Here is a 21,984-nt window from a genome sequence, read left to right on the forward strand (position 1 = left end):
TTTAAATACTCATAATACTTTTTCTGTTGTGGCAGGATCAAATATTTTTTACTGTTTCTGAAGTCTGTCCATTTAAATTTGTATAAGACTGCACACATTAAAAAACAAACAAAGGCACTGATGGCAACTTGCACAATGTTTCATAATGAAAGCTAAGTACTCCTTTTGCTAAATTTCACAGGATAAGTGAAACTCTTTGCTGCTGTATCAGATTAAAGGCTTCTGCTGGCTGGTCCGATGAACCTAAATTATAAACTCTTTGTGGCAGAAAGCAGTCACTTATGATCAAGTTTCCGTGTGCTGCCAAATACCCTTTTTGTCTGCCTTAACAGCAAATGAATTTGTGTGCATTAGAAAGTGCTAAAGGAACTGATGGGGCCAGGTTGGCCAGTGCTGAGGAAGTTATTGATGCTTTTTTGTTGCAAGCATGATGGCAAAGGAGAGTGTTCTGAAGGGCATCCTTTTTGCCCCCAATTTGCCTTGCTGGTATGAATCGTTATACATTTATTTACCTGTTTAATTTTAAATGCTAATCAAGTGGGTGGATGTATGTGTATTTATATTTTGAACCCACAAACCAGAACATATAGAGAAGCCAGGCCTCAGTTGTTTCCTGTTAATGATCACCAACACCTTACTTCTGTTAGACATCAAGAGAAGACATACTGATGTCACCTTGTTAAAAAAAAACAACTCATTTTACGCAATGATATAAGGAGTGCAAAAGGTAAACCAGTGAAGCCAAGACAATAAATTCCTTCAGCAGTTGATGTAAAAATATCTAGTGTTAAGTCAGAAAAATGACTCTCTCTCTGAAGTGAAACAATCCATTAAGGTAGAATGCTTTTCTCTGCTCTTTCAGTGCTTCTAGAGACTGCAGATTGACCTAGTTTGATATAGTTCCTGAATTGGCTTGGGTTGGATGTGGCTGCATGAGATCTAGCAGACCATGTAAAAAGGGTCACTTGTGATGTCACTGTTCTAAAATGCAACACAGAAATATTTTGTAAGCATAAACTTATAAGGAAGGGTCTTTAAAGGCAAGGCCAAGGCCCTATAGAAATACTGAATCATCCTCTTCAGTGTAATGGACAGAGTACTTGAGAGCCAAGTTCAAGTCTTGGCTATGTCATTGCCCTACTACATGTTCTAGGGCAAGCCACTTTATTTTTGTCTGTCTTGTTTTGCCCATCTGTAAAATGGGGATGATAGTGTTCTTCTTTTAAAACACTTCGTTTTATGGGTGAGAAAAGAGTACGCTAGTCTACTTGCTTACTGCTTCGTTCTTCAGATGTAGGACTGTTTTTCCCCAAACTCTTTTGAAAACCTTACTGATAAGCATGTAACTAATTGGTGTGTCTTACTTTTCAGAAATTGCTAACTTAAATTTAACGTGAAAACAATAGGTTATTGTTTTTGAAGAGTTAACAAGCAGCTACCATTAATGCATATTACCATTAACTAATTTTATTAATATAAGAATAAGATCCTGACATCCTTCAAGTAGTGCTATTTTAGTTCTAGTTGGTGTATGTTGGTTTAATTCAAATGATGGTTCTGATGCACTGTATGTTGATTTATAAGATGTGATGCAACTGAATGTGTAGTACAAAAGCTTAATGGGCCTCTCAGATTTAGAAACTTTTCCAGATCAAAATGGTTTTACTTTAGAAGTGAAAATGTTAAGTTTCATACAGCCATCTCAATTCTTGCAGGTCCCTGCGTTTTTAAAGGCATGTGCTCCTAACTTAGTGCATTTTAATAAGAAGCAAGGTATTTAGTTTAGCGTTTTGGTGAACTGCGACTTGTCACAAGTCATTCAGTTTTGCAGTGGAGAAAGTCTTCCACCTAATATAGATTCAATAGACCCACAAAGTTGTTCTTATTCTTTTTAAGGTGATAATGGCTTTGAAACTGACCCATAGCCTAGACAACGGGATATCTTGCCTAAACTTATACCTAGTTAGGATCTTTTTTTCTTCTTTCTTTCACCAGACCCCAGTTGTCTTTCCTGCCCCAATGACCTTGCGAAGTCCCTTCCAGCCCCTTACAATCTATGAACCTTTGAATAAATCTGCAGTGCTGCCAGCCTGCTGGGGCCTTCATGATTGGGGGATGTGGTTAAATACAATGAAAAAAATCCAAGTTATATGTATTTGAAGAGAACTTTCTCAGCCTCTGCCAGGCAAAAAGCTTAAACCTTGTATAGTACCTCTTTAGCATTTTCCATTAAAATCCCTACTATTCTATTCTCTTTTTAAGTATTTGTCTTTTAGGGGAAGACTTATCCATCATGTAAAACAAAAAGTACATTGAGCCAGATTGCCAAATTGCTGCTGTTGTTACTGATAATGGGATTTTAATTTCTTTTTCTCCCCAGTTAAATGGCTCTTGCACCCTGGTGTTTCAGCTATCTTAGTTCAATTTCCTCTGCTCGGTCTCTGATGAGATTCTAACCTTCATCTCTGCAATGTCTTTTTCTGATTTTTATTGTCTGACTGCCGAAATGCTGCTCATTAGTTCACTATGCAACTATATCAGGTTTTGTACTTTGGTTTCCCGAAATATTAAGTCACCACAGGAATTGTACTGCAAGTTTACACTTAAAGCTATTCTCAATTCCAGTAAAATATTTGAGAACTACCCAGCCTCAGAGGCATTGCTGTATAAATTAAATTGTCCAGATTGGATGGCAGATGATATGCCTTTTCTCTCCCCATTCTACAAAAGGAAGACATCTATCTACTTCCTCCTATTTCTTGTGGAGTGGTAATGCAAAGTGGCAACTGAGCTTTACAAGTCTCAAAGATGTTGGCTGACTCCCCTTTTCCCCCCTTGTTTATCTGCTTCGGTTTGTATTAGCTGTTCCTTATTTAAATGGATATGAAGATTTACACTGAAAAAAAGGAATGCCTCTAGGCCTGTGTTCTGAACTGTTGGAAATTTGTTAAGCAGTGAGCTAGCAAACCATTTCTGTAGGGTGCTCAAACCCATCCTTCAGTGGAGCCATGCTTATTCTTTCATGCACTTAAGAAGCTATAGGTGGAAGACACAAGCCATGGGCACGTTTTTATCTGTATGCTATGAGCTCCTTGAGGCGCATACAACTCATTCTGAATTTTTTGTTTGGGTGACTAATTTATGTATGTAGGACAGCACAACAGTATCTCAAATATGATTGGGCCAACTTGATACTACTGTGGAATGAGCAGTCAATCCCTTCATTTGCTCATCTTGTACTAACGGTAGTATCTATGTGCATGGATAGAATTGTGTTACCTGAAATGGTACAGGGGTGTAGGTTGTGGCCGTGCTGGTCTAAGGACATAGGCAAGGTTCTTTGGGTGAATCTGATATCTTGTATTAGACCAACTAAAATTTTTTTTCCAGCTATTTAAAGCAAGCTTTCGGGTTTACAAACCCTTCGTCAGGCTGAGAAAATTTCAGCAGTTGGTGTGTGCTCTTCCTGGATGGAATGAAAAGTAAAGAAACCAGAGGCTGGGCTGGTATGCATGCAAGATAGACAGTCAGTGAAGATGTAAATCTTTACTTCTTTACTTTTTCATTCCATCCAGGAAGAGCACACACCAACTGCAGAAGCCTCCTCAGCCTGATGAAGGGTTTTTAAACCCCATAGCTTGCTTAAATTTTTTTTCCAACTATTTAAGTTGGTATAATAAAAGATATCAGATTCACCCAAAGAACCTTGTCTACCTGAAATAGTATGCATTCTTACCTCTCTATGTTCTGCTTGCTGTATAATCTGTATGGGCAAAATGCAATCTTAAATTTACATAGTGTTAGAAAGTTTTTGGCACAGTATAATTTATTATTTTTATCTATGCCTCTAGACTTGGCTAAAACACAGATTGAATTAGTTCACCAAGGCAGAACAAACAGTATAACTGCACATTTGGACTCTTAAAAGTGCTAATTTTATGTTTGCATGTTCGACTGAAAGTGTTGGAGTGCTTTGCATGGCTAAGCTGAAGCCATAGCTACTCACGCAGTTGCCCGTAGAAAGGGAACCTCAAAGCAAAGGCGTGAACGTAACTGCTTCAAGACAAGTGTAAGCAAGTAAACATCTGCCCTGGGAAGAAATGACCTAGAAAAGGGCAAAATTTCCTGGGTTAAGATGAATTAGCCTCAGTTCAAGGTTTAGCTTCTTGCCATTGCAGCTTTTTTTTTCTGCCAAAGAAATGTGGCGTTTTCTCTGCATGTCCTGTTTATATGGCCATAAAATATTTTAGTTGTATTCATGCAACTATTTTTAATACATAAACAATTATTTAATTTGCTTCCACAGCTGCAAATGATAACTTGCGCTGAAGTGAAATAATGGCCTGTAATGGGATGGACATTTCACTTCTGTAGGGGTAACGTTTTCCTTCACAATAACATAACGTGTTTAAACATCTAGTAAGTTACAGGTTTATGTATTTTTTGCTTTGTAACACTCTACTCTCTGGTACTACCTCAAATGAGGAAGACCTGCTTCATATGAACAGGAGAGTTGTGCTCATAAAGACTTGGCACGGGTAACTTTCCAGAGTTGTGTGGCTTCATTTGTTCCTTTCAGTGGAAATTTACTTCATTTACCTCTATCTTGGTTTAAAATCGGTAGTGCCTTTTATAAAAACAAACAAACAAACAAAAATGGTGGGGTGCACATTAAGCTTTCTTCAAATGAAATATTAGAATTGTCCTTTCACCTGGTTACCTTGGCAATGGGAATTTATTGCTTCACTCAAGTCTTAACTTCCGCATACTGATTGCTACAGCTTAGGGACGCTTATGAGTTTTGTGGCTGCTTCACTTCTTACCCTTTAGAAAACTTGACCCTTAATATAAAACATCTGATACTGAAGAAACTGCACATTACTTGGTAAGTTGTTTGGCTTTCATTAACTGTTTAAAGGTCCACAGTGAATTTGTGAACCTTTTGTCTTTACCGTTACGGTCTAATTTTATTATATCAGGAGTGGAGTTAGTGAAGAAATGTCCTCTCTGAACTGCTGAGAAACAAAATGCGCATTCTGTCTGAGCACCTCCTCTTCCTAATGGAAAGCTTTCTTTTAAACTGCACGATTTTGTAATGAGACTCCTCTCCAGGAGGGCACACAAAGAAAAAGAAATCCAATTATACCCTTCTGTAATTTAAGTGGCAGAACGTTGTGATCATTTATCTTTTAATGCATAGTTTTAATACAAAAAAATTCATAGGTTTATTAGTTCATTTCAGGTAAATTCATGTTTTATCGCTACTGAAAGGATTTCTTTTAATGTTTAAGTGCAATGGCTGTCTTATCTGAATCACTTAAAATGTTCTTGAGTTGTCAGCTCCCTCCCCCCCCAGCCCAAACGGCTCCAAAACTCCAAGTGGCTCTGCCCCAGGGCCAAGTTCTGCATGATCCTAGCCCCAGAGTCTGCTTGGGACCCACACAAGCAGAGTGTGTTCAGCTGGGTGGATGGGATGCAGCAGGGAGTGGCACCTGGGAGCGGGAGTGGGGCGGGCAGTGACAGTGCAGGACTGGAGTCCAGGGCAGACCTGTGATTTGGCTCCTGACATACCCCTGCAAGTGGAACTGGTGTCTGTTGCAGGGACATGCAGGCAGTGGATCATGACTCTGCCCTGGGCTCTGGCCTCGTGTTATCACTGCCCCATGATCCCTGCTTCAGGCCCCACCCTCCTGTCAAATTCCATACATCTCTCCCTGCCCGCCTGCAGCTTCATCCCATTCACCTGGTCGAGCGCGCTGTGCCCGCACAGGTCCTGGGATGGTCTTCATGGGGGCCCCACCCGCTGCCTCCATCTGGGGCAGATGGGTGGGGGTGCCTGGGCAGTGGGGCTAGGTCTGGCAGCGGCAGTGACACTGGCAGGGGGAGGGGGGGAGGGGCGGGCGGGAGGGACCGGCCACTGCTGGGCTTGCCGGGAAGTGGAGTCTGGCTGCAGCACTGCCCCAGCTCCGCTGCACCAAACAGGAAAATGCATGGGATATTATTTTCCTCTCTTTTCCCTTCTTAACTTTTCCCTAAAACTTTGGCTGACTTGGCCAGCTATTGGAAGTATGTTCATTTGATACAATGAGAACAATTAAAAGGTGCTGTCCTTTTGCCTGAAATTTTGAAAGGTCCTGAAGCAAACACTGAAACGGGGAGCAATTGGTTGGGTTGGCACAAACGTAGTCATGCATGTCCTATGTAAATGGCCACATGAATTATTAAATCAAAAAAAATGTTAGGCAAGCTATTAAAAGGTTATTTTTCAGCAACGAAGCAAAATCTATAACTTGTCACTTTTAAGGGCTTGAGGAGCACAAACTTTGTGTTAATCATTAGTTAAAGCAAGACTACATGTGAACTTGCACAGCAGTGAAACTCAACTTTAATATCTAACTAGCACTTAACACTCTGACCTCTGAATTTTACAAGTGGGACGGCTGGGCTGCATTTAGGTGTGGCCGAATACAAAATACTTCTGAAAACTGAAGATTCAATCATGAAACGACACAATCATATTAACATTTTAAATCTTTTGTACATGTGTTCTAACAATATGTAATTATAGGAAAGAATACATAAGACCTCTTTGTTTAGTTGAAATAGTTTATAGGATGTATAATTTTAATTTTGAGATCTGTCCCATAGGTTACTAATGTCGTTACTTTAACATTGCTGTGCAGAAGGTACAAGTTCCCTGCCAGGTCTCATTCCAGACGATGTCCAGTTTTAGCGTGCTGTGGAGGTAGCACACCCGGTACTATGCAAGGGAGTGGCTTTGGTTGCTCAACTGCAACTCTTAAACTGGTTGAGGAGTGGCACTGGCTTGCATTTTAAGGATACCCTTCCACAGGCTTCACAGCACTGTACAAGCAAGGAGGTTAGAAAATTCCTTTGTGTGGTGGGATTTCCTTGTGTCCCTGAATTAAAAAGAGACAGCACTGAGGTGAGATCTTTTTTGTTATTTACCTTAAATTGAGCTGAATGGATAGGAACACTGGAATTCTCATCCTGGATCCGGTCTGGGCTCCATCTTGTTGAAGATCTACTCTCTGATGGTAGCTAATGCCAGATGTTTCAGAAGATGTAAGGGTTGTACAAGAGAGGTGTAGGATAATCTACCCAATATTAGGTTTCACTTGGTTTCTAATAGAGATCAGCAAAGGACCTAAAGCATGAGGTTTAACATCCTTCCTTTCCCGGAAGTTTTGTTTGCAATAGCAGCAGCAACCTTGGATAGTAGTTATCCCTACAATAGCCCTTTTTAGATGCAGTTCTGCTTATGTAGGTAAACCACTGAAATCCCTTTTCTTGTTAATGACACTGATGTTATTGATCATCTGAGGGTTAATATAATTGAAGTGCTATTAAACATTTCAATTACATAGTGTATGTGTATTTGTTTATGTATGTGTATGTATATATGCAAATTGTGCAATTATAGAAATGATGAACAGATATGTTTGGTGGTAAGAGGCACGGCTATCTTTGATTGTCGGGGGAGAGGGGTGGGGCGGTGGAGATGGAAAGAAAGCGAAGAGCTCAGTTTGAAAATTTGCCTAATCCTCAAAACATAAGGTTTTCATACTGCTCAGTGGGGACTTTTTTGATTATAGTAGCAGTAAGGTCAACTTCCTTGAGTTTAATGTAAATGAAAAATGCTGTCTAGTAGAAGAAAGGTAATTACTTTACAAGTTTATTGCTTTCTTATTTTTCTGCATTTTTAGAATGGAAAGTGTTGTTTCCTTCAACACAGTTGCAACAGAGCTAAGCACTATTTTAAGATGTCTTTTTTGTAACTCCCCTTCCTGCCTTGGGGCCATAGACTGGAAGGGACTTACTGGGTCATTGAGTTCAGTTAGTTCTTTGCTTTCTTGGGCAACCACGTCACAAAATCCCTTTCCTTGACTAATGACGCACTGTCTTAAAAGCATTTGTTTTTTTCTGCCACCACTCCAATTGAAAGGCTGTTCTAGATCTTTGCTGTTTTGATGGAAAGAAGCCTATCTTTTAATTTCTTTTAATTTCCTATCTAGATTTATGTGTGATTAGTTGATACCCATTGTACTGAACCTCTACACTCAGATTTCATAAATATCATGGAGGGAACAATTTCCTTTACATTCAGGTAGAATTGGACAAGATGAAAGAGGAGCATATGTTTTTAATACAATTGTTGTAGATTTGTTGGAATATTTTCATGATTTGGCTAGTAGCTTATTCTGTTTTCTTTAAATGCCATTTAAAAATTATTCAGTCATTTCTACTGTGAGTCCTCTAAGTAATTACAGCATTCACAGGCATTGTGTAGAGGTATTGTTATGCCTGTTTGCTGCAACCAGTGACAGGTTTTGGGAGGAAGTGGTAGGGAAAAAGAAGAGAGCCTGGGCAGGAAGTCCAGAAATGAGAGAGTTGTGGCATTGGTATTTATTCAGAAATTCCTAGAACATAGGGCTCTGCCTTCTGTTTAAAACATGTTTAAATGTCACTTATGTAAAATCGAGTGCATTATCTTTTGAAATACAGAAACATCTTCAGTCTATATTTATAGTAAATAGAACATTTATTAAACGTGACTTAACAACATCACTCAACAATGTCCATCCTTTTTTAACAAAAGGAACAGAAGGTCCATGAAAAATATTCAAGTCAATGGATGATGACAGCTTATGAGGAGATGGCAGAGTGTATGTGCATTCTCTCTTTAAAAGTATTGAAAGTTTCATAATCTTAAAATATGATAAAAATATCTTTTTTTTTTTGTCTTTCCAAAAGGCCATTACTTTTAAAATTAGAATATCTAGTCTTTATAAGCATACTTTCTTATTTTAAAAATTGCAACCCTCTAAAGACTAACATTTTTTGCTTGCCTCCAAAATATTCATATGGACAGTTTTTTAACATGATCATAAACTTACCTTTGCTTCAAAAATAACACAAAGCAGATCTTTCAGTAAGGACAAATCTAACTTACACCTTAATTATACCAGTGCTTGAACTGAGAGAAAAGAGTAACACTCTCCTCTATACCTTCTTTCTTAGCTGTCATCTCTGAGAGAAGTGAGACTGACTTTTCATGGGTAGAACTACTGACCTGAAGGAGGAGGCAGTAGGAAAAGTTGTTTCTGTTTTATTCTGCTTGAACTTTGTTTAGTTTCTGTCAATAGCTTCCAAATGCCCTAGTCTCCTATATTTACTAATATGCTTATAAAATGAAGTGGAAGGAATCCTGGTCAGAACACTGAAGACAAAGACCCCTATTGCCTCTATCAATCTGTTTGGTCAGAGTTTGTACTGACAATGAAAGGTCCCAGGGGGTACGTGTGGGCAGGCAGGGACAGAGCGCTGCCACCCCTCAGGGCCCTGGCAGGGCAAGGGCAGCAGCGCCTCTGGGCCAAACAGGCCAGCCGGATGCAGAGAGCAAATCTTGCGCATGACAGCTGCTGTTGCCATTCACCACCCTGCGTTGCTGCTCCGTGCATGGCCGTGTCACCCCGCACCCCTCAACTGGCCGCCGGGGGTACACTGCTCACAAAAGGTCGAAAACGCCTGTGTTAGGTGGTTTTCTGTTAATGGTGTAGTTTAGATCGGTAGTGAACAGGACGCATTTGCCCGCTGGTTGGGGGAGGGGGAAGGGCGGTGGATCTTAGACTGGGTTCTGACATCTTTAAACCAGTTCATGTGTGCCGAACTTCTGTTCTGTTTCGGGTATAAACTGGCTTCAGATCACTTATGTTGATAAAAGTGTAATGTCTGTACCTGGCCATGAAGCAGGGGAAGTGTCTTTGATGTCCAGTCAAGAAGAATGATGTGATGGGCCGATCTTTAATGTTACTTTCTCTCTTCCTCTGCTCTACTCTGCACTTCTACCTCTCAAAAATTAAAAAAAAAAAAAAAAAATTATTTGCTGGCTGGGAAGAAATGGGATTTATAAATTAAAGAGAATATTAGCTGGTTTGTTTTGTTGAATAAACTTGGCATGGCACATTCTTTGTCTTAAGTCTTAGTCTTAAGAACCTGGGGTTTTAAATTTTTAATTTATGAAACTGTATGAAAGCAAGCTGACAAACGATGAGAATTAATTCTGTTAATTACTTTCACCATTACACATTGGGGCATACATGCGTATTAAGCAGAAACCCCTTTTTTCCCCTCAAAGTTTTAGAACTTTGATGCTAAAATTGAACTGCACCGCTGCCTTTACTGGCTCCTTAAGTACAACTGAACCAGTTTGTCTCTCTAATGTGTTTCTAGTTACATCTGTAGAGACGTAAACAGAAGGTTCCTGCTCTGATACTTTGAATTCCTCAAAACATTTCCCATCCAGATTTAAGATGAAGCTCCAAGGCTCCTCTCTCCCCCACCCCAACTATTTGTAAGAGAGCTTTTTCTTAACTGTAAGTTTTAACAAAGTGTAAACTTTTACTCCTTTATTTGGGTGGATACAGTGCACCAAGCTTGCCTAATATTTTCAGTGACAAAGTTTTCTCTGAATCTGGCTTACAGAGTGTCTGGTTCTTGAAGCAGCTCAGCAGTTGTGGGGAGAGGCAAGATACTTGCCTTTCCTGCATCAGATCGAATGAGTAAGACATGAATTGATTGACAGATATTATACTTCATGCTTATAGTTCATGCTTAAATGTTAATATTATTAGAAACATATTAGACAAATGTCTGCCAAGCGTGGTGCAGGGTGCTGCTGCTAGTCCAGACCGCAGTAGCCGCGTAGAATCTCTTTTGACCTTTCTTTTAGCTCATGCGGCTTATCCTGTGCAGAGCTTTTGTCTTTTTGAACCATAAACACAGGTTGGGAAGTAGCATGATACAAGAGAGCCTCTTTGTAACAAGTTATTGCTGTTTTGCAAGTGAGATATTTGAACAGGTATTCTTATGATTTAAAATCCAACAGACAAGAATAAGACTTTTCATGAACACTCCTCAAGATAGTAGGGAATTTTTTTTCAAGATTTCAGACCTTCCCCCATTCTCAATTGGGATCAAGTTGTTCTCCAGTTTTTGCAAATAGATAATCTGGAAAAAAGCTTTGGACCATTCAAAATTTTGTTTTGCAATATGTTGAAAGAAAAAAATAATTTTAAACTGTAATTTTCTTTTTGTTTTCAAATATGCCAGAATAGAAACTTTTTAAAATTAAATTTTGAAACTCTAACCCCAACTCTTACCCCAAATTGTGAGATTTGTCAAAACTGACCCTTTGCCACACAGTTTGATAAATGGGCATTTTCCAATGAAAAAAATATTTTGTTTGAGAATTCCCATCCAGCACTAATCAGTACATCATCTTTATTGAAGATACTTACTTGTGCCCAGGTAGTGAATTGGGTCAATAATCTGTTGACCACAATAAATAATGTAGTTCCAAAAAAAAGTAAAATAAAAATAAAAAGACTGTGTGCTTCCCTTTTTGCTGCAGAAAGTGTGTGGAAATTGATAGAAGCTTTCCTGCTGGTCAACTTTGGGGGCTGTCATCCTGATTTTTTTTTTTTTTGTGGAAATGTTTTAATATTTAAAAAAAACCCCAAAAAACATCATTTTCAGCTGAAAGTTTTTGACCAGCTCTACTACTAAGCTTGGTTTTCACAGTTCCTTCTTGAAAGGACTTTTAGTGCTTGTCAGTGGCTGCAGCGCTTGTAGCTCACTGATTTGAATAACCACTATTGTATTATTTCTGTTCCTCTGTTCTGTACCCAGACCTTTAACCTTATATTCATTTTTTTTTAAAGTCTAAGCAAATACATGACAGCATGGTACAGGGTTCACCTTGCCCCTGGTATACAATGGACATTATCAAAAGAAATATCTTACTGGTTGAGTAAAGTTATGATTGTTTTGAGAATTCAGCATAATTGCCCAGGTTGGGCTTTGTTAGTAATTAGGTGTTTGGGTGTTTTGGCCAGCATTGTTGCCCGATTCTATGAAAGCTCTAACCAAAGCCAACAACTGCACCTTAACTCAGTGCCTGTACTTCTAGGAGGCAAAGGGCAGCATGTCTGAGCTTTCTGTTTTGGTGCACCCAGGCTGGTGAATATGCAGCATGGTGCATCTTTGATGGGCTTGTATCTGTGCATGCAGGTTCTCTTACATGACAGGTGAGGTTCAAGGTAAATTTTAAAGTTGTAGTTTAGCTTCCCTCTCAAAGCAGAGGACTTTACGCACTTGACTTGTCTACATGTATATTTAAGCACACTTAATGCACATTAAATTTAAGTGTTTTTGGCAGGTGGTGAGAGTCGAGACTAACTTTAGTCCCAAGTTGCTCCAGCCCTGCCTTGTGCCCCTGTGGCCCCAGCCCCAGGACAGCCATGCACCCACCAGTGGGGGGTAGGGCACTGGCTGCAGGAGGCCTGCAGGACCTCACTCCTACTACGTTCCCTGCTCCAGCATGCCTGCCCCACCTTCCACATACTCCTTACCCCCCACCCACCCCCAGCACCACTCTCACAACATGTACATGGTTAAAAAAACACCTTTATTGCTCTCACATCCCTTCCCCCTCAACACATAGAGCTCCCTCCCCGCTGTCTCCCCAACACACAATGCTCTTCCACCACCCTCCCCACCCACCACCAATAAAAAACCCTGTCTCCAGTATCAAGCTATTTACAAGAGCCTCAGTCTCTGTCTGAGAGTCCCGGAGTGGGTGGTTGTGGGGTGGGGGCACCTAGTGGGCAGAGCCCGGCACCTCAACTGTGGGCACTTCCCCTGTGAATCTGGGGGCTGCGGCGCCTACGGTGGGTGGCGGGCTCCTCTGTGGCCGGCACCGGACAATGCTCTTCCATGGTGGGTAGCTCCTCCTCTGCCCGCCCCAGTCCAGGGCCAGTGTCTCCTTGTGGTGCTATGCCTGGCACCTCCTGGTGTTCATACCCATAGCCTTAGGGCAAGTGGTGGGGCTGAGCCCAAGTGGCAGTAGACCCAGGGCAGGGGCCGAGCCAGAGGCTACAGTGGCTGGGTGTGGGCTGGCTGCAGGGTTGCCTGAGGGGGCTGGGCTGTGGTGGAAATGGCTGCTACTGCCAGGGCTCTCTCCCACGTCCACATGTTGGCTCTGCAGAGGCAAGAGATGGAAGGCTTTAGTGAGAGTTCGCAGCATGTCAGAGATAAGATGCTCTGCACCAGGGGCCATGCGCTGCCTTCCCTCAGAAGGCATGGGGTTGGCTGTGCATGGGTGCCCAGGGACTGTGGTAAGCTTGGCTGGGCAGGGCTGGGCCCAGGTAGCCATCGGCCGAGCCCCCCATCCCCATGCACTCCCCTGGGCTGGCGGCCCGCTGGCTGCTGTGCGCAGGCAGCCTGCCTCCTCCATCTCCTTCCCAGAGCAGGACAGGCCAGGTTGCTGGCAGTGGCAGCACATGGTTCTGGACTCCGCTCCACTCCCTATCCCTGCAGTCCAGCCACGCTGCCACCCAGCCCATGGCAGGTGTGCGGGGCTCCCAGACAACTGGGGCAAGGGGCTGGGCATGCTCCTGCTTGCCCTGCAGGGCTCCTCTCCTCCCAAGGAAACCACTGTGCCCCAAGCATGCCCCTGCTGTGTGTGCCCTGGGTGGTGCGTGATAAGCAGTTTGTGCAGGCTGAGGGGTGCACAAGCCGCTATGCCCTGCTGTTGCTGATCCTCTTGGTGTCCCAGGCATACCTGCTCTCTTGGTTCAGGGCTATGATAGTGTTGGGGGCAAGCCCAGCCTGCCCCACAACCTCTGCCACTGCCTGGAGTGCTACCTGTGGCAGTGCTACATATCCCTGCCCCCTGCTACTGAGGAGGACGTTGCCGTTGGCATCAATGCCTTCCTTGGCATGTGAGAGGTCTGTGCCTACCTAGCTATGGGGATACAGGCTGATCAATAAAGTTTTGACCTGTGTCCCGCCTCTCTGCCTGCTGTGAAGTGTGGGAAGGAAATCCAGAGGCAGGGAAGTGCAGGCAGGCTGGATAGGGACCAGGACCAAGGGCAGGGCGGGGACCTTGTGTCTGGGGCTGGCAAAGTTGGCAGCTCAGCATGTCACTAACAGGGAGGCCCAGTGATGAGCTGCCTCCGGTGTCTGCGGCATGGGCTGGCACCCAACCAGGGCCCCCCCCAGGGGAGGGGCTGGTGGTGGCTGGTGGTGTCCTGGCCGGCTGCTCCTCCTGGTGAGGGCTGGGGATACAGAGCAGATGAGGCAGCCACTGGTCAGGGCTCCCTGAGCTGGGGAGCTGGGTGATGCAGGGAGCTGAACACCCAAGGGCCCCCTCCTCTGGCGAGGTGTCAACACTGGATTGTTTGGGCTGGGGCAGAGGCTCAGCCAGGCTGCTTCTGCTGGCGTAACTGCAGGGTTGCAGCCTGGGTCCCGGGACGCTAACATCTGGGTCAGCTCCCACGTGAAGGGCATGGTCTTGTGGGCATGACCAGACCAACAGTTGTTGGTCAGGGCCACGCGCTTTCCCCACAAGGCCTTGATCTTTGTGGCACTGGTGCGCCATCTGGGAGTGGCCTCTCTTGCTCATCCTGCCTGCTTGGGCCTCATAAACGTGGGTGTTTGAGCACTTGCCCTGTGTGAACTGCCTCCACACCTCCACATTGCCCCAGATCACCACAAGGTTGTGCTCCTCCTCCTGGCTCCAGTTGGGCCCTGGGTGGGAGGCTTGGGCATGTGCATGTGGGCGGGGCTGATCCTTGACGGGGAGGACATCGTATCCCATGCCATCTCTCTGGGCCCCTGCACAGCACTGTAGTTGGCCCTGGAGAGCTGGTTGCAGCACACAGCTCAGAGGCAAGGCCAGGGACTGTGAGCCACGCAGCAGAGGCAAACGTGGTACAGGACCTGCAAATGCAGGAGACGGTGCTGGTGGTGAGCAGGAGCAGGGAGCCAGTGCTAGCCCTGCTGCCGGAGAGCCAGGCAGCAGCCCTGGAGAGGTCCCAGGGCTGGGCATTAGGAGCAGTATCTCCAGCTAGGGAACAGGACTAGCAGCAGCAGCCTGGGTCCTGTCCATGGGGCACATAGAAACAGGCACTGAAAGTCCTGTGGAGTGTGCCCCAGGACACAAAATAGCCACAGGCTTTTATAGCCCGCAGCTGTAGCTGGGGCTACCACAGAGGCAGGCCAGCCCTAGAGGAGGGGAGGCTCCTAGCCAGGAGCCCTTAGGCTGGGCTCTGGCCGGTCCGCCTAGTGGCTGGGCAGATCTTGTACTAAAGTCCCTGTGTTAATGTCTACACGTGAGTTAATGCGTTTTAACTAATCACACCTAAATTTGATATTAGCTTTATGCAGGTATCAAATTTAGGTGGGATTAGCCTAAAATCCCCATTTTTAAGGTGCATTAAGGGTGTGCACGTGTAGATGCACATCCTTAATGCGCGTTAAATGCGCACATGTAGACACGCCCACTGAGTTTTGGTTGCTACTTTGGCATGCTTCTTCTTGGAGAAGACCATCAAAGCATTTTTGACTGGAACAATACTTTTAAGCTGGTAATTTTAAATCTTGGGAGGGGCAAAAACAGCTGGTATCTGTACAGTCCATTGTGATCGCCCCAGTTTATTTACCAATCTCTGTCTTGTTATTTCTGTTCTTTTGGTGATGGCTGGCTTAAGTACTTTCTTGTCAGCTTCTCCTGCATTTGTTTCCTCAAAATTTTCTGTGCTGTCCCCTGTGTATAGAGACATCTTTTTGAGTCTGTCCACTCGACCCTCTTTTCATTTAAAGTCACTCCTGAAGACCACGTGTATTGTAACGTGTATCAGAAATCCACTGGCATCATCATTCTTGAAAGTAATTTATGTAAAATAAACTCACTTCAGTATTTGTTAACACAGATGCATGTGTGCTGTGTCCCAACCCCACTGGCTTGTTCACTTCTGTCTCCATCTGGGGCAGGGGTCATGCTCTTTTAATTTGGAAACAACAGAGCTTGCTGTGAATGCAGTTGGCAATAATAAAGGAACAAAAACTTTGGGAAGAAAGAGTCTCTCAGGCTTTTGGCATAAAAACAACTATAGGGAGGATGGTGTGGAGCAGGAGAAAGTTTTTGTAGCAGCTAGGTTATACAAGAACTGTTGTTTTTTTCCTACTTTGAAGCATCTGCCTTTGGCAGCTGTCTGAGGCAAGATATTGGACCAGACAGACAGCCGGCTTGCTCCTGCAATGTATTTCTTACCTTCGTAGTCATGTGGAAATCTCAGCTAACAAAGTTGATCCATCTCTTTTTATAGACGGACTATCTAAAGCAAACAAAGTAGGTGTATTATGGTCACAATAACACAAACTTGTGGGAAATTGTCACTGCTTTCTGCAGAAGCTGCAAGTGATGGGAATCTCAAATTACAATAAAGGAGCCCCTGGTTTTGTATAGTTGGGGGGTTATCACGAGAAAAAAAGGTGTAGTTAGGGTATGTGACTGCAAAACCCATTTTAATGGGATATTTTTCAAATTTAATTGTAGTTACCTTTTTAAACAATAAAGCTCACCCCGGGAGCATAGAAAGAAAGTGCTGTTGATTTGTTGATGTTCCCAGAGCCCAGAATGACGGACACAATGATAGACTGTTGTGCAAAGGGAGGTTTTAGTCATCCATATTTTCGGAAACGGTCATGCACACCTTTGACATAAGTTATCCACCAGGATGCTAGGATTATTAAAAAAGAAATACCTGAGCTTTTCCCATTTGAAGGAGGTTTGGAAATAAAGATAAAATCCTTTAAGTGTTTGAATATATCTCAGATCTAGCTGCTTTTTGTTTTCATGTATTTTTCCTCCTCTCCTCGTACGCTCGGACTACTAGGTGAAATGTGTAGACAGAAAGTGGTCTGGCTTTCATTCTTGGGAGTTAACACAAACACAAATCTGATCCTCCTCCAAATCCTCTGACCTTGTGTTTTAAAGAAATAATTTTAAAAACCAAGAAGTATGATTGTTCTTGAGTGCTGATTAACTGGGATTCCTCTGGCTCGTTTGAGATTTCAGAAATGGCCCTGTCCTGCATCGCGCTCTCCACCTCCTGTTGCATCGTCAGACAGTTTTTTACTCTTGCCGTCCTTTGTGATACTTGGACTAAGTGCTCTTTTATATCTCCATTTGGCACTTTTTTGTTGACTGATGAAGGGTAGAGCTTCATCCATAAGGTTTTCCCTTCATAATTTAACCCAGGACTGCAAAATTGAGCAAAAACTGTCAAGAGACTAATTCAAGTTTTTAAGTGTTCAGGGAATGGTGATATAACCTCTTCAAAGGCCACTGGTATTTTGATGAGTAAACGTGTGAAATTTTTTTTTCTTTTTTCTTCACAGGAGGAGTCTCGGATCCTCAGAGTAAAGGTGGTTTCTGGGATTGATCTAGCTAAAAAAGACATCTTCGGAGCCAGGTATGGTTTGGCATTCAGCACTAGCTTGCTTTAAAATATAGTACAGTCAAGCAGAGTAAAGCAGTTTATAACCGAGTCATTGACTCTCTCAAAAGGATTACAACCAACGCAAGTTATGGGATATCTGTTGGCAGGTATCAGTTGACATGACTGACTTTTCATGCCGTCTGGAATATGCCCTCTCCTACCAGATGGTACTGTTCCCGAGTCCACTTTCTGCTTCTGCTGTAGGTAACTCATAATGAGGCACCGTAGATATTGGTGGTGGTTTTGGATGCTTTATTTAATATCCTGACCCTCCATCCCTCCCAGTGATTTAAAAGGGGCAGAAGATGTGAATGATGCATCAACACTGCTCTGTTTTTGATAAAGCACCACTTCCCTTATTGGTTTTCAGCAGCAGCTGTGGTGGTGACAGATGTAGAAAGCTGATAGGATTGTGACGTTGTATTATTTTGGGCCGTTGGTCACGTCCAGGTGTCACAGATGCAGTTTCTGTGTATCATTGGAAGGATTTCCTCAATCCACGTGCTGACATGAAGAGTGTGGAACAGACCATGCTGCTGATCTTGCTTGCATGTGAGGAACCTTTTGTTTGATAAATGGTCATTTGGTTGTGTAAAGGAGGAGATGGCACTTGTACAATTAAGTCACAGATGTCTTTCTTTCTGTTTTGTCTACTTGCTAACTGAATCACTGGGACATGTAGGCCCAAGGTGAGGATTATAAATATGTTTATAAGCTGAGGGCCAGTTTCTTCAGGAAGAAGACGACTCTTCCAGAGAGCATGAGCCAGTCTTAACATGATCGGCTTCTGTCTGCTTCCCAGCTAACAAAGAATGAGCAGACCCTAGTCTGCACTGGGTTAACTCCAGTCAGGGTAACAATTGACAACATTGTTTTTAAGTGTTTTATTTGAAAAACTGCTTCAAAACCTGTTCACGCTTCCTCTAATTCCATTTTTTTAAATTTGTCACAGAAGGATTCAGATATTTCCTTTTTGAATTGTACTTTTTTTTTTGAACAAGTGTAAACTTCTGGTGTGCTTATTAAGACCAACAGCATGAGCAAAAGCTGACAGCCTTGGAGGACTGTCTATAAAATAAAAAATAAGCTTCCTCCCAAACTGTATCCAGATGAAAGGAAAAGGTGAGGTTAATTGAATGGGGATATTTTGGAGTGTGCATGGCATGCTGCCCTGGTGATGGAAGGATCGCTAGGGCTAGAAGTTGCACATAAACTGGTTTATGTGATTGGAAACCGGTTCAGATCTGTAACACAACAGAAGTTCAATGCACATAAACCACTTTCAAAATGGCCGAAACCATTTCAAGATACACCTGGATGGATGTAGTATCATTCTTAACTGAGTTAGTTTAAATTGGTTTATTGAACTTCTGTCCTAGATCCCATCCATATTCAGGTTAATTTACAGTCTCCCACCATCCCAGGATGCTTTGCACCTTCTTTCCCCACTTGCAGGGTGGGCGGACTTAGCCCAAGCTGTCTGCTCCAGCTGAGCAGGGAGGCATGCTCTAGCGCCTCCTGGATTCTGGCTTGGGCCACTTCAGACGTGTGGCTGCATTTCTGAAATCAAATTTGAACATCTGGTCACTTGCTTATTGGTTTCAATCTACACAGCTTAGACTAACCTGCAAAGATTGAATTGATTCAGGCTCAGATTTTTTTTTGCTCTCTGTACTTATCAAGGACTGTTTGCCAGTCTCTTGACAAACTAGTTTAAGCAGAGTATGTTCTAGCTTGAATATCCCTGAACATAACTCAGCTATATTTCATGAGGGGAGAGGCAGTTTCTCAAGTAAACCTCCCCAAAACATTTGGAGCTTTTCTGATTAAGACCCACAGTTTAAACTCATCTGGAAACTTACTGGCTGCTAGTTTAGCTCTTAACATGGTCCTCATTACCACAGCTAGCTCTGACTTCTTAATGTATTAATGAGCCTCCCTATGGATAATTTTGTATTTCTTTAATGATGCTGTGCAGGAGTCTGTTACCTTGATTATCTAGCTTGAAACTACTTAAAAGCAGCAACTGAAGGTTTAATCACCTTTAATTTTTTTTGTGAAACTTGCAACAAACGTTCCTTTGGTAGATGTGTGCAGAATGTGGTAAGACGAAGCCTTTTTTTCTCCTCTAAATTGCTCTTTGAAATAGCTTTTGTCTGCTGACCATAAGCAACAAAAAATAAAGCAGCTCATTTATACAGATGAGCAGACTCAGTGCTTGCTGAGTGGATAAGGAGTAGTACTGTAACAGTGCTGGTTAACTTGCACTGAGTACTACTGCTTGGAACACACCCCATTAACATTTATCTCATGGAAAGCTTGCACCTACTCTTGCAGCTGGAGGTGAGATGCTGCAGTACCAAAATGTGGAAGGGAAAGAGGGTCAAATTCTGTAGAAGAGGTGGGAGGTAGGGAATGGAAAAAATGAAATTTGCATTAAAAATGTTAAGAGTGGAACTGTCTTTTGATTACTATGCCTTTTCAGTTCCTTATTTAATTTGGCCCTTAGCATTTTCCCATGAATACAGACTTTGCTCAATGTCCATAATTGGCTGGATTTTGTGTCTGCATTTTGAAAAGCTATAATTACATTTCAAAATATCTCTGAGTTCTTTTTACAAGTTAATATAAAGAATGCTATAGATATGCCAAATTTGCTGCTAAGGGAGAGTGGTGCATAGTGTCAGAGTGCTTTGGAAATTTACAGAAAATTTCTTAGCATCCAATTAATTCTTTAGTGGATTTTCTGGAAGCTTTATAGTGAAATCCCTGGCATTGTAGTATCATCTCCTTCAGCCAAACCTTTCATAGAAGACTTGTAAATATTTAAATTGCCATATTCAAAAGAAACTCTGAAATTTGCTCAATAATAGATAAACCTCAAAAATCATTGATATCTACTCGAGTTCAGATGCTTTAAAATGAGAGAAATTGGGATCAAGTTCTGTGGACGTGGCCCTTTAAATATTTAAAGTTAGTTGTCTCAAGTCTGTGGGTTTCTCATAAAGCCAAGCAGTTAAAAACATACTGCAGTTTATGTTCTTAACTGTGGTTAAATCAGACCGTTGGTAAAGTGAGACTAACAGCATCATACATTATCAATTTAGTGAAATGCTTACACTGCTGTGCTGTTGAGCTTTTTGTGGATAGAGTTTTGGTTTTTCTTTTTCTTTTTTGTTTAGGGGACTTTCCTAGTTTGCTGACAGATTAACATCCCATGTTGCTTTGAATCTCAAATGTGATTTTAAGTTGCCACAGATCAATATTACTCTAATGTATCTGTCAAAAATACTTTTTGCAGTAATGATCATGTTAATAAACTGTGTTGCGAATAATCAATATATAATGAATTAGAATAGTACCTAATCATTCAAATAAAATTGGACACGAAAGATGTATGCTTCTACAGATTGCTGAATAATCTGATATATGGTGTTGTATGCGAGATCTCCAGACATAATGCTGACAAATAAAGTGTTTTTGTTCTTTGTGTAGTGAAGAAACATGCAGCATTACTTTTTTCTGCTGTAAAATCTTGGAGGGAATCTGTATTGCTATAATGTTTCAGCACCCATACATCGGTTCAAATCTTGTTCAGCTCGAGAGTAAGTGAAGATCATTTTGTGATAGAATTTGGACTGTGAAATCAGTTAATGCTCTAGATGCTAGGCAGGAGGTATCCACATTGTGACAGAGCCCACCATAATTGGGACTGAGCAAGGAGATGAACTCTGTGGGCCATGTAGCCTGAAGCATCTGCTTGTTTATAGGTACTGACTTATTCCCATCTTCCTGCCCTTAATCATTCCCCCCCCCCCCCTTCCACCTTCCTGCCAAATGAAAAAAATATCCAGGCACACTGATCTAGAGGCAAGCAGAGCAAATTAAGTGGTAGAGGGAATAAATAAGTGATTTCACAATTTAAGTTTGGTTGGTCTCCTCTTGGAAGACCTCTGGTAGCACCAGGTTCTGTTCTGGACACTTGTGGTAGGGTCTGTTGGTTGGTCTGTCTGTCTGCACTTGGGCCTCTGGTGCTGTTCCCTCTAGGGGTGAACCAAAAGAGATTTTAGAGGCTGATACCAATAGCTGATGATTAAGAAGGCATATTGGCTGATGCCGATCTGATTTCTGATACAGCTGCGTGCAGCTGGTAAGTCTGTTCTGGTGAAGGAGGGGAGGGAAGGGAGTGTGGGGGCCAAATTGAGGCCCCTCCCCATGGTGAGGGAGGAGTGGGGCTGGGGTAGGCGCTGCCCAGCTGGGGCAGGGTGGGTCTGGGATGGAGCCACAGCTCATCTGGGGGGCATGTGGAGTGGGGCAGCAGCTCCCGCTGCTGTGTGCTGCTGGTCTGGGAGTGGCTCATCTGCTTATCCAGTGGTTCCTGCCGCTTGTCTGGGAGGGCATGGGGGCGGTGTGTGCACCCAGAGTGGGGTGGGGCAGGGCAGGTGGACTGTGGGCTGGAGATGGGGGCCGGGGGCTGTGCTACATTGCGCTCGGAGCGGGTGCTGGCAGCCAGCCCAGAGCTGCAGCCTGCCCGGCCCACCCTGCGCAGATCTGGGGGCACACCTTCCCCACCTCCGTGCCCTCCTGGACGAGCGGCAGGGGCAGCTGGGCGAGC

General features: G+C 43.0%; 1 protein-coding gene across 4 annotated transcripts in view; it reads left to right on the forward strand.

Moving 5' to 3' along the window:
* The first annotated feature begins 6,814 nt into the window (after positions 1 to 6,814).
* NEDD4L (neural precursor cell expressed, developmentally down-regulated 4-like, E3 ubiquitin protein ligase) overlaps positions 6,815 to 21,984 on the forward strand; it is a 288,447-nt gene continuing 273,277 nt past the window's right edge. For all 4 annotated transcript variants that reach the window (XM_025198473.1, XM_006019096.3, XM_006019097.3 and 1 more), the window contains exons 1-2: positions 6,815 to 6,946; positions 17,269 to 17,342. The gene's annotated coding sequence lies outside the window, so the exon portion shown is untranslated. The remainder of the gene's footprint in view (positions 6,947 to 17,268; positions 17,343 to 21,984) is intronic.

The sequence above is a fragment of the Alligator sinensis genome, unplaced genomic scaffold (genome assembly GCF_000455745.1).
Source record: "Alligator sinensis unplaced genomic scaffold, ASM45574v1 scaffold347_1, whole genome shotgun sequence".
NCBI lineage: Eukaryota > Metazoa > Chordata > Crocodylia > Alligatoridae > Alligator > Alligator sinensis.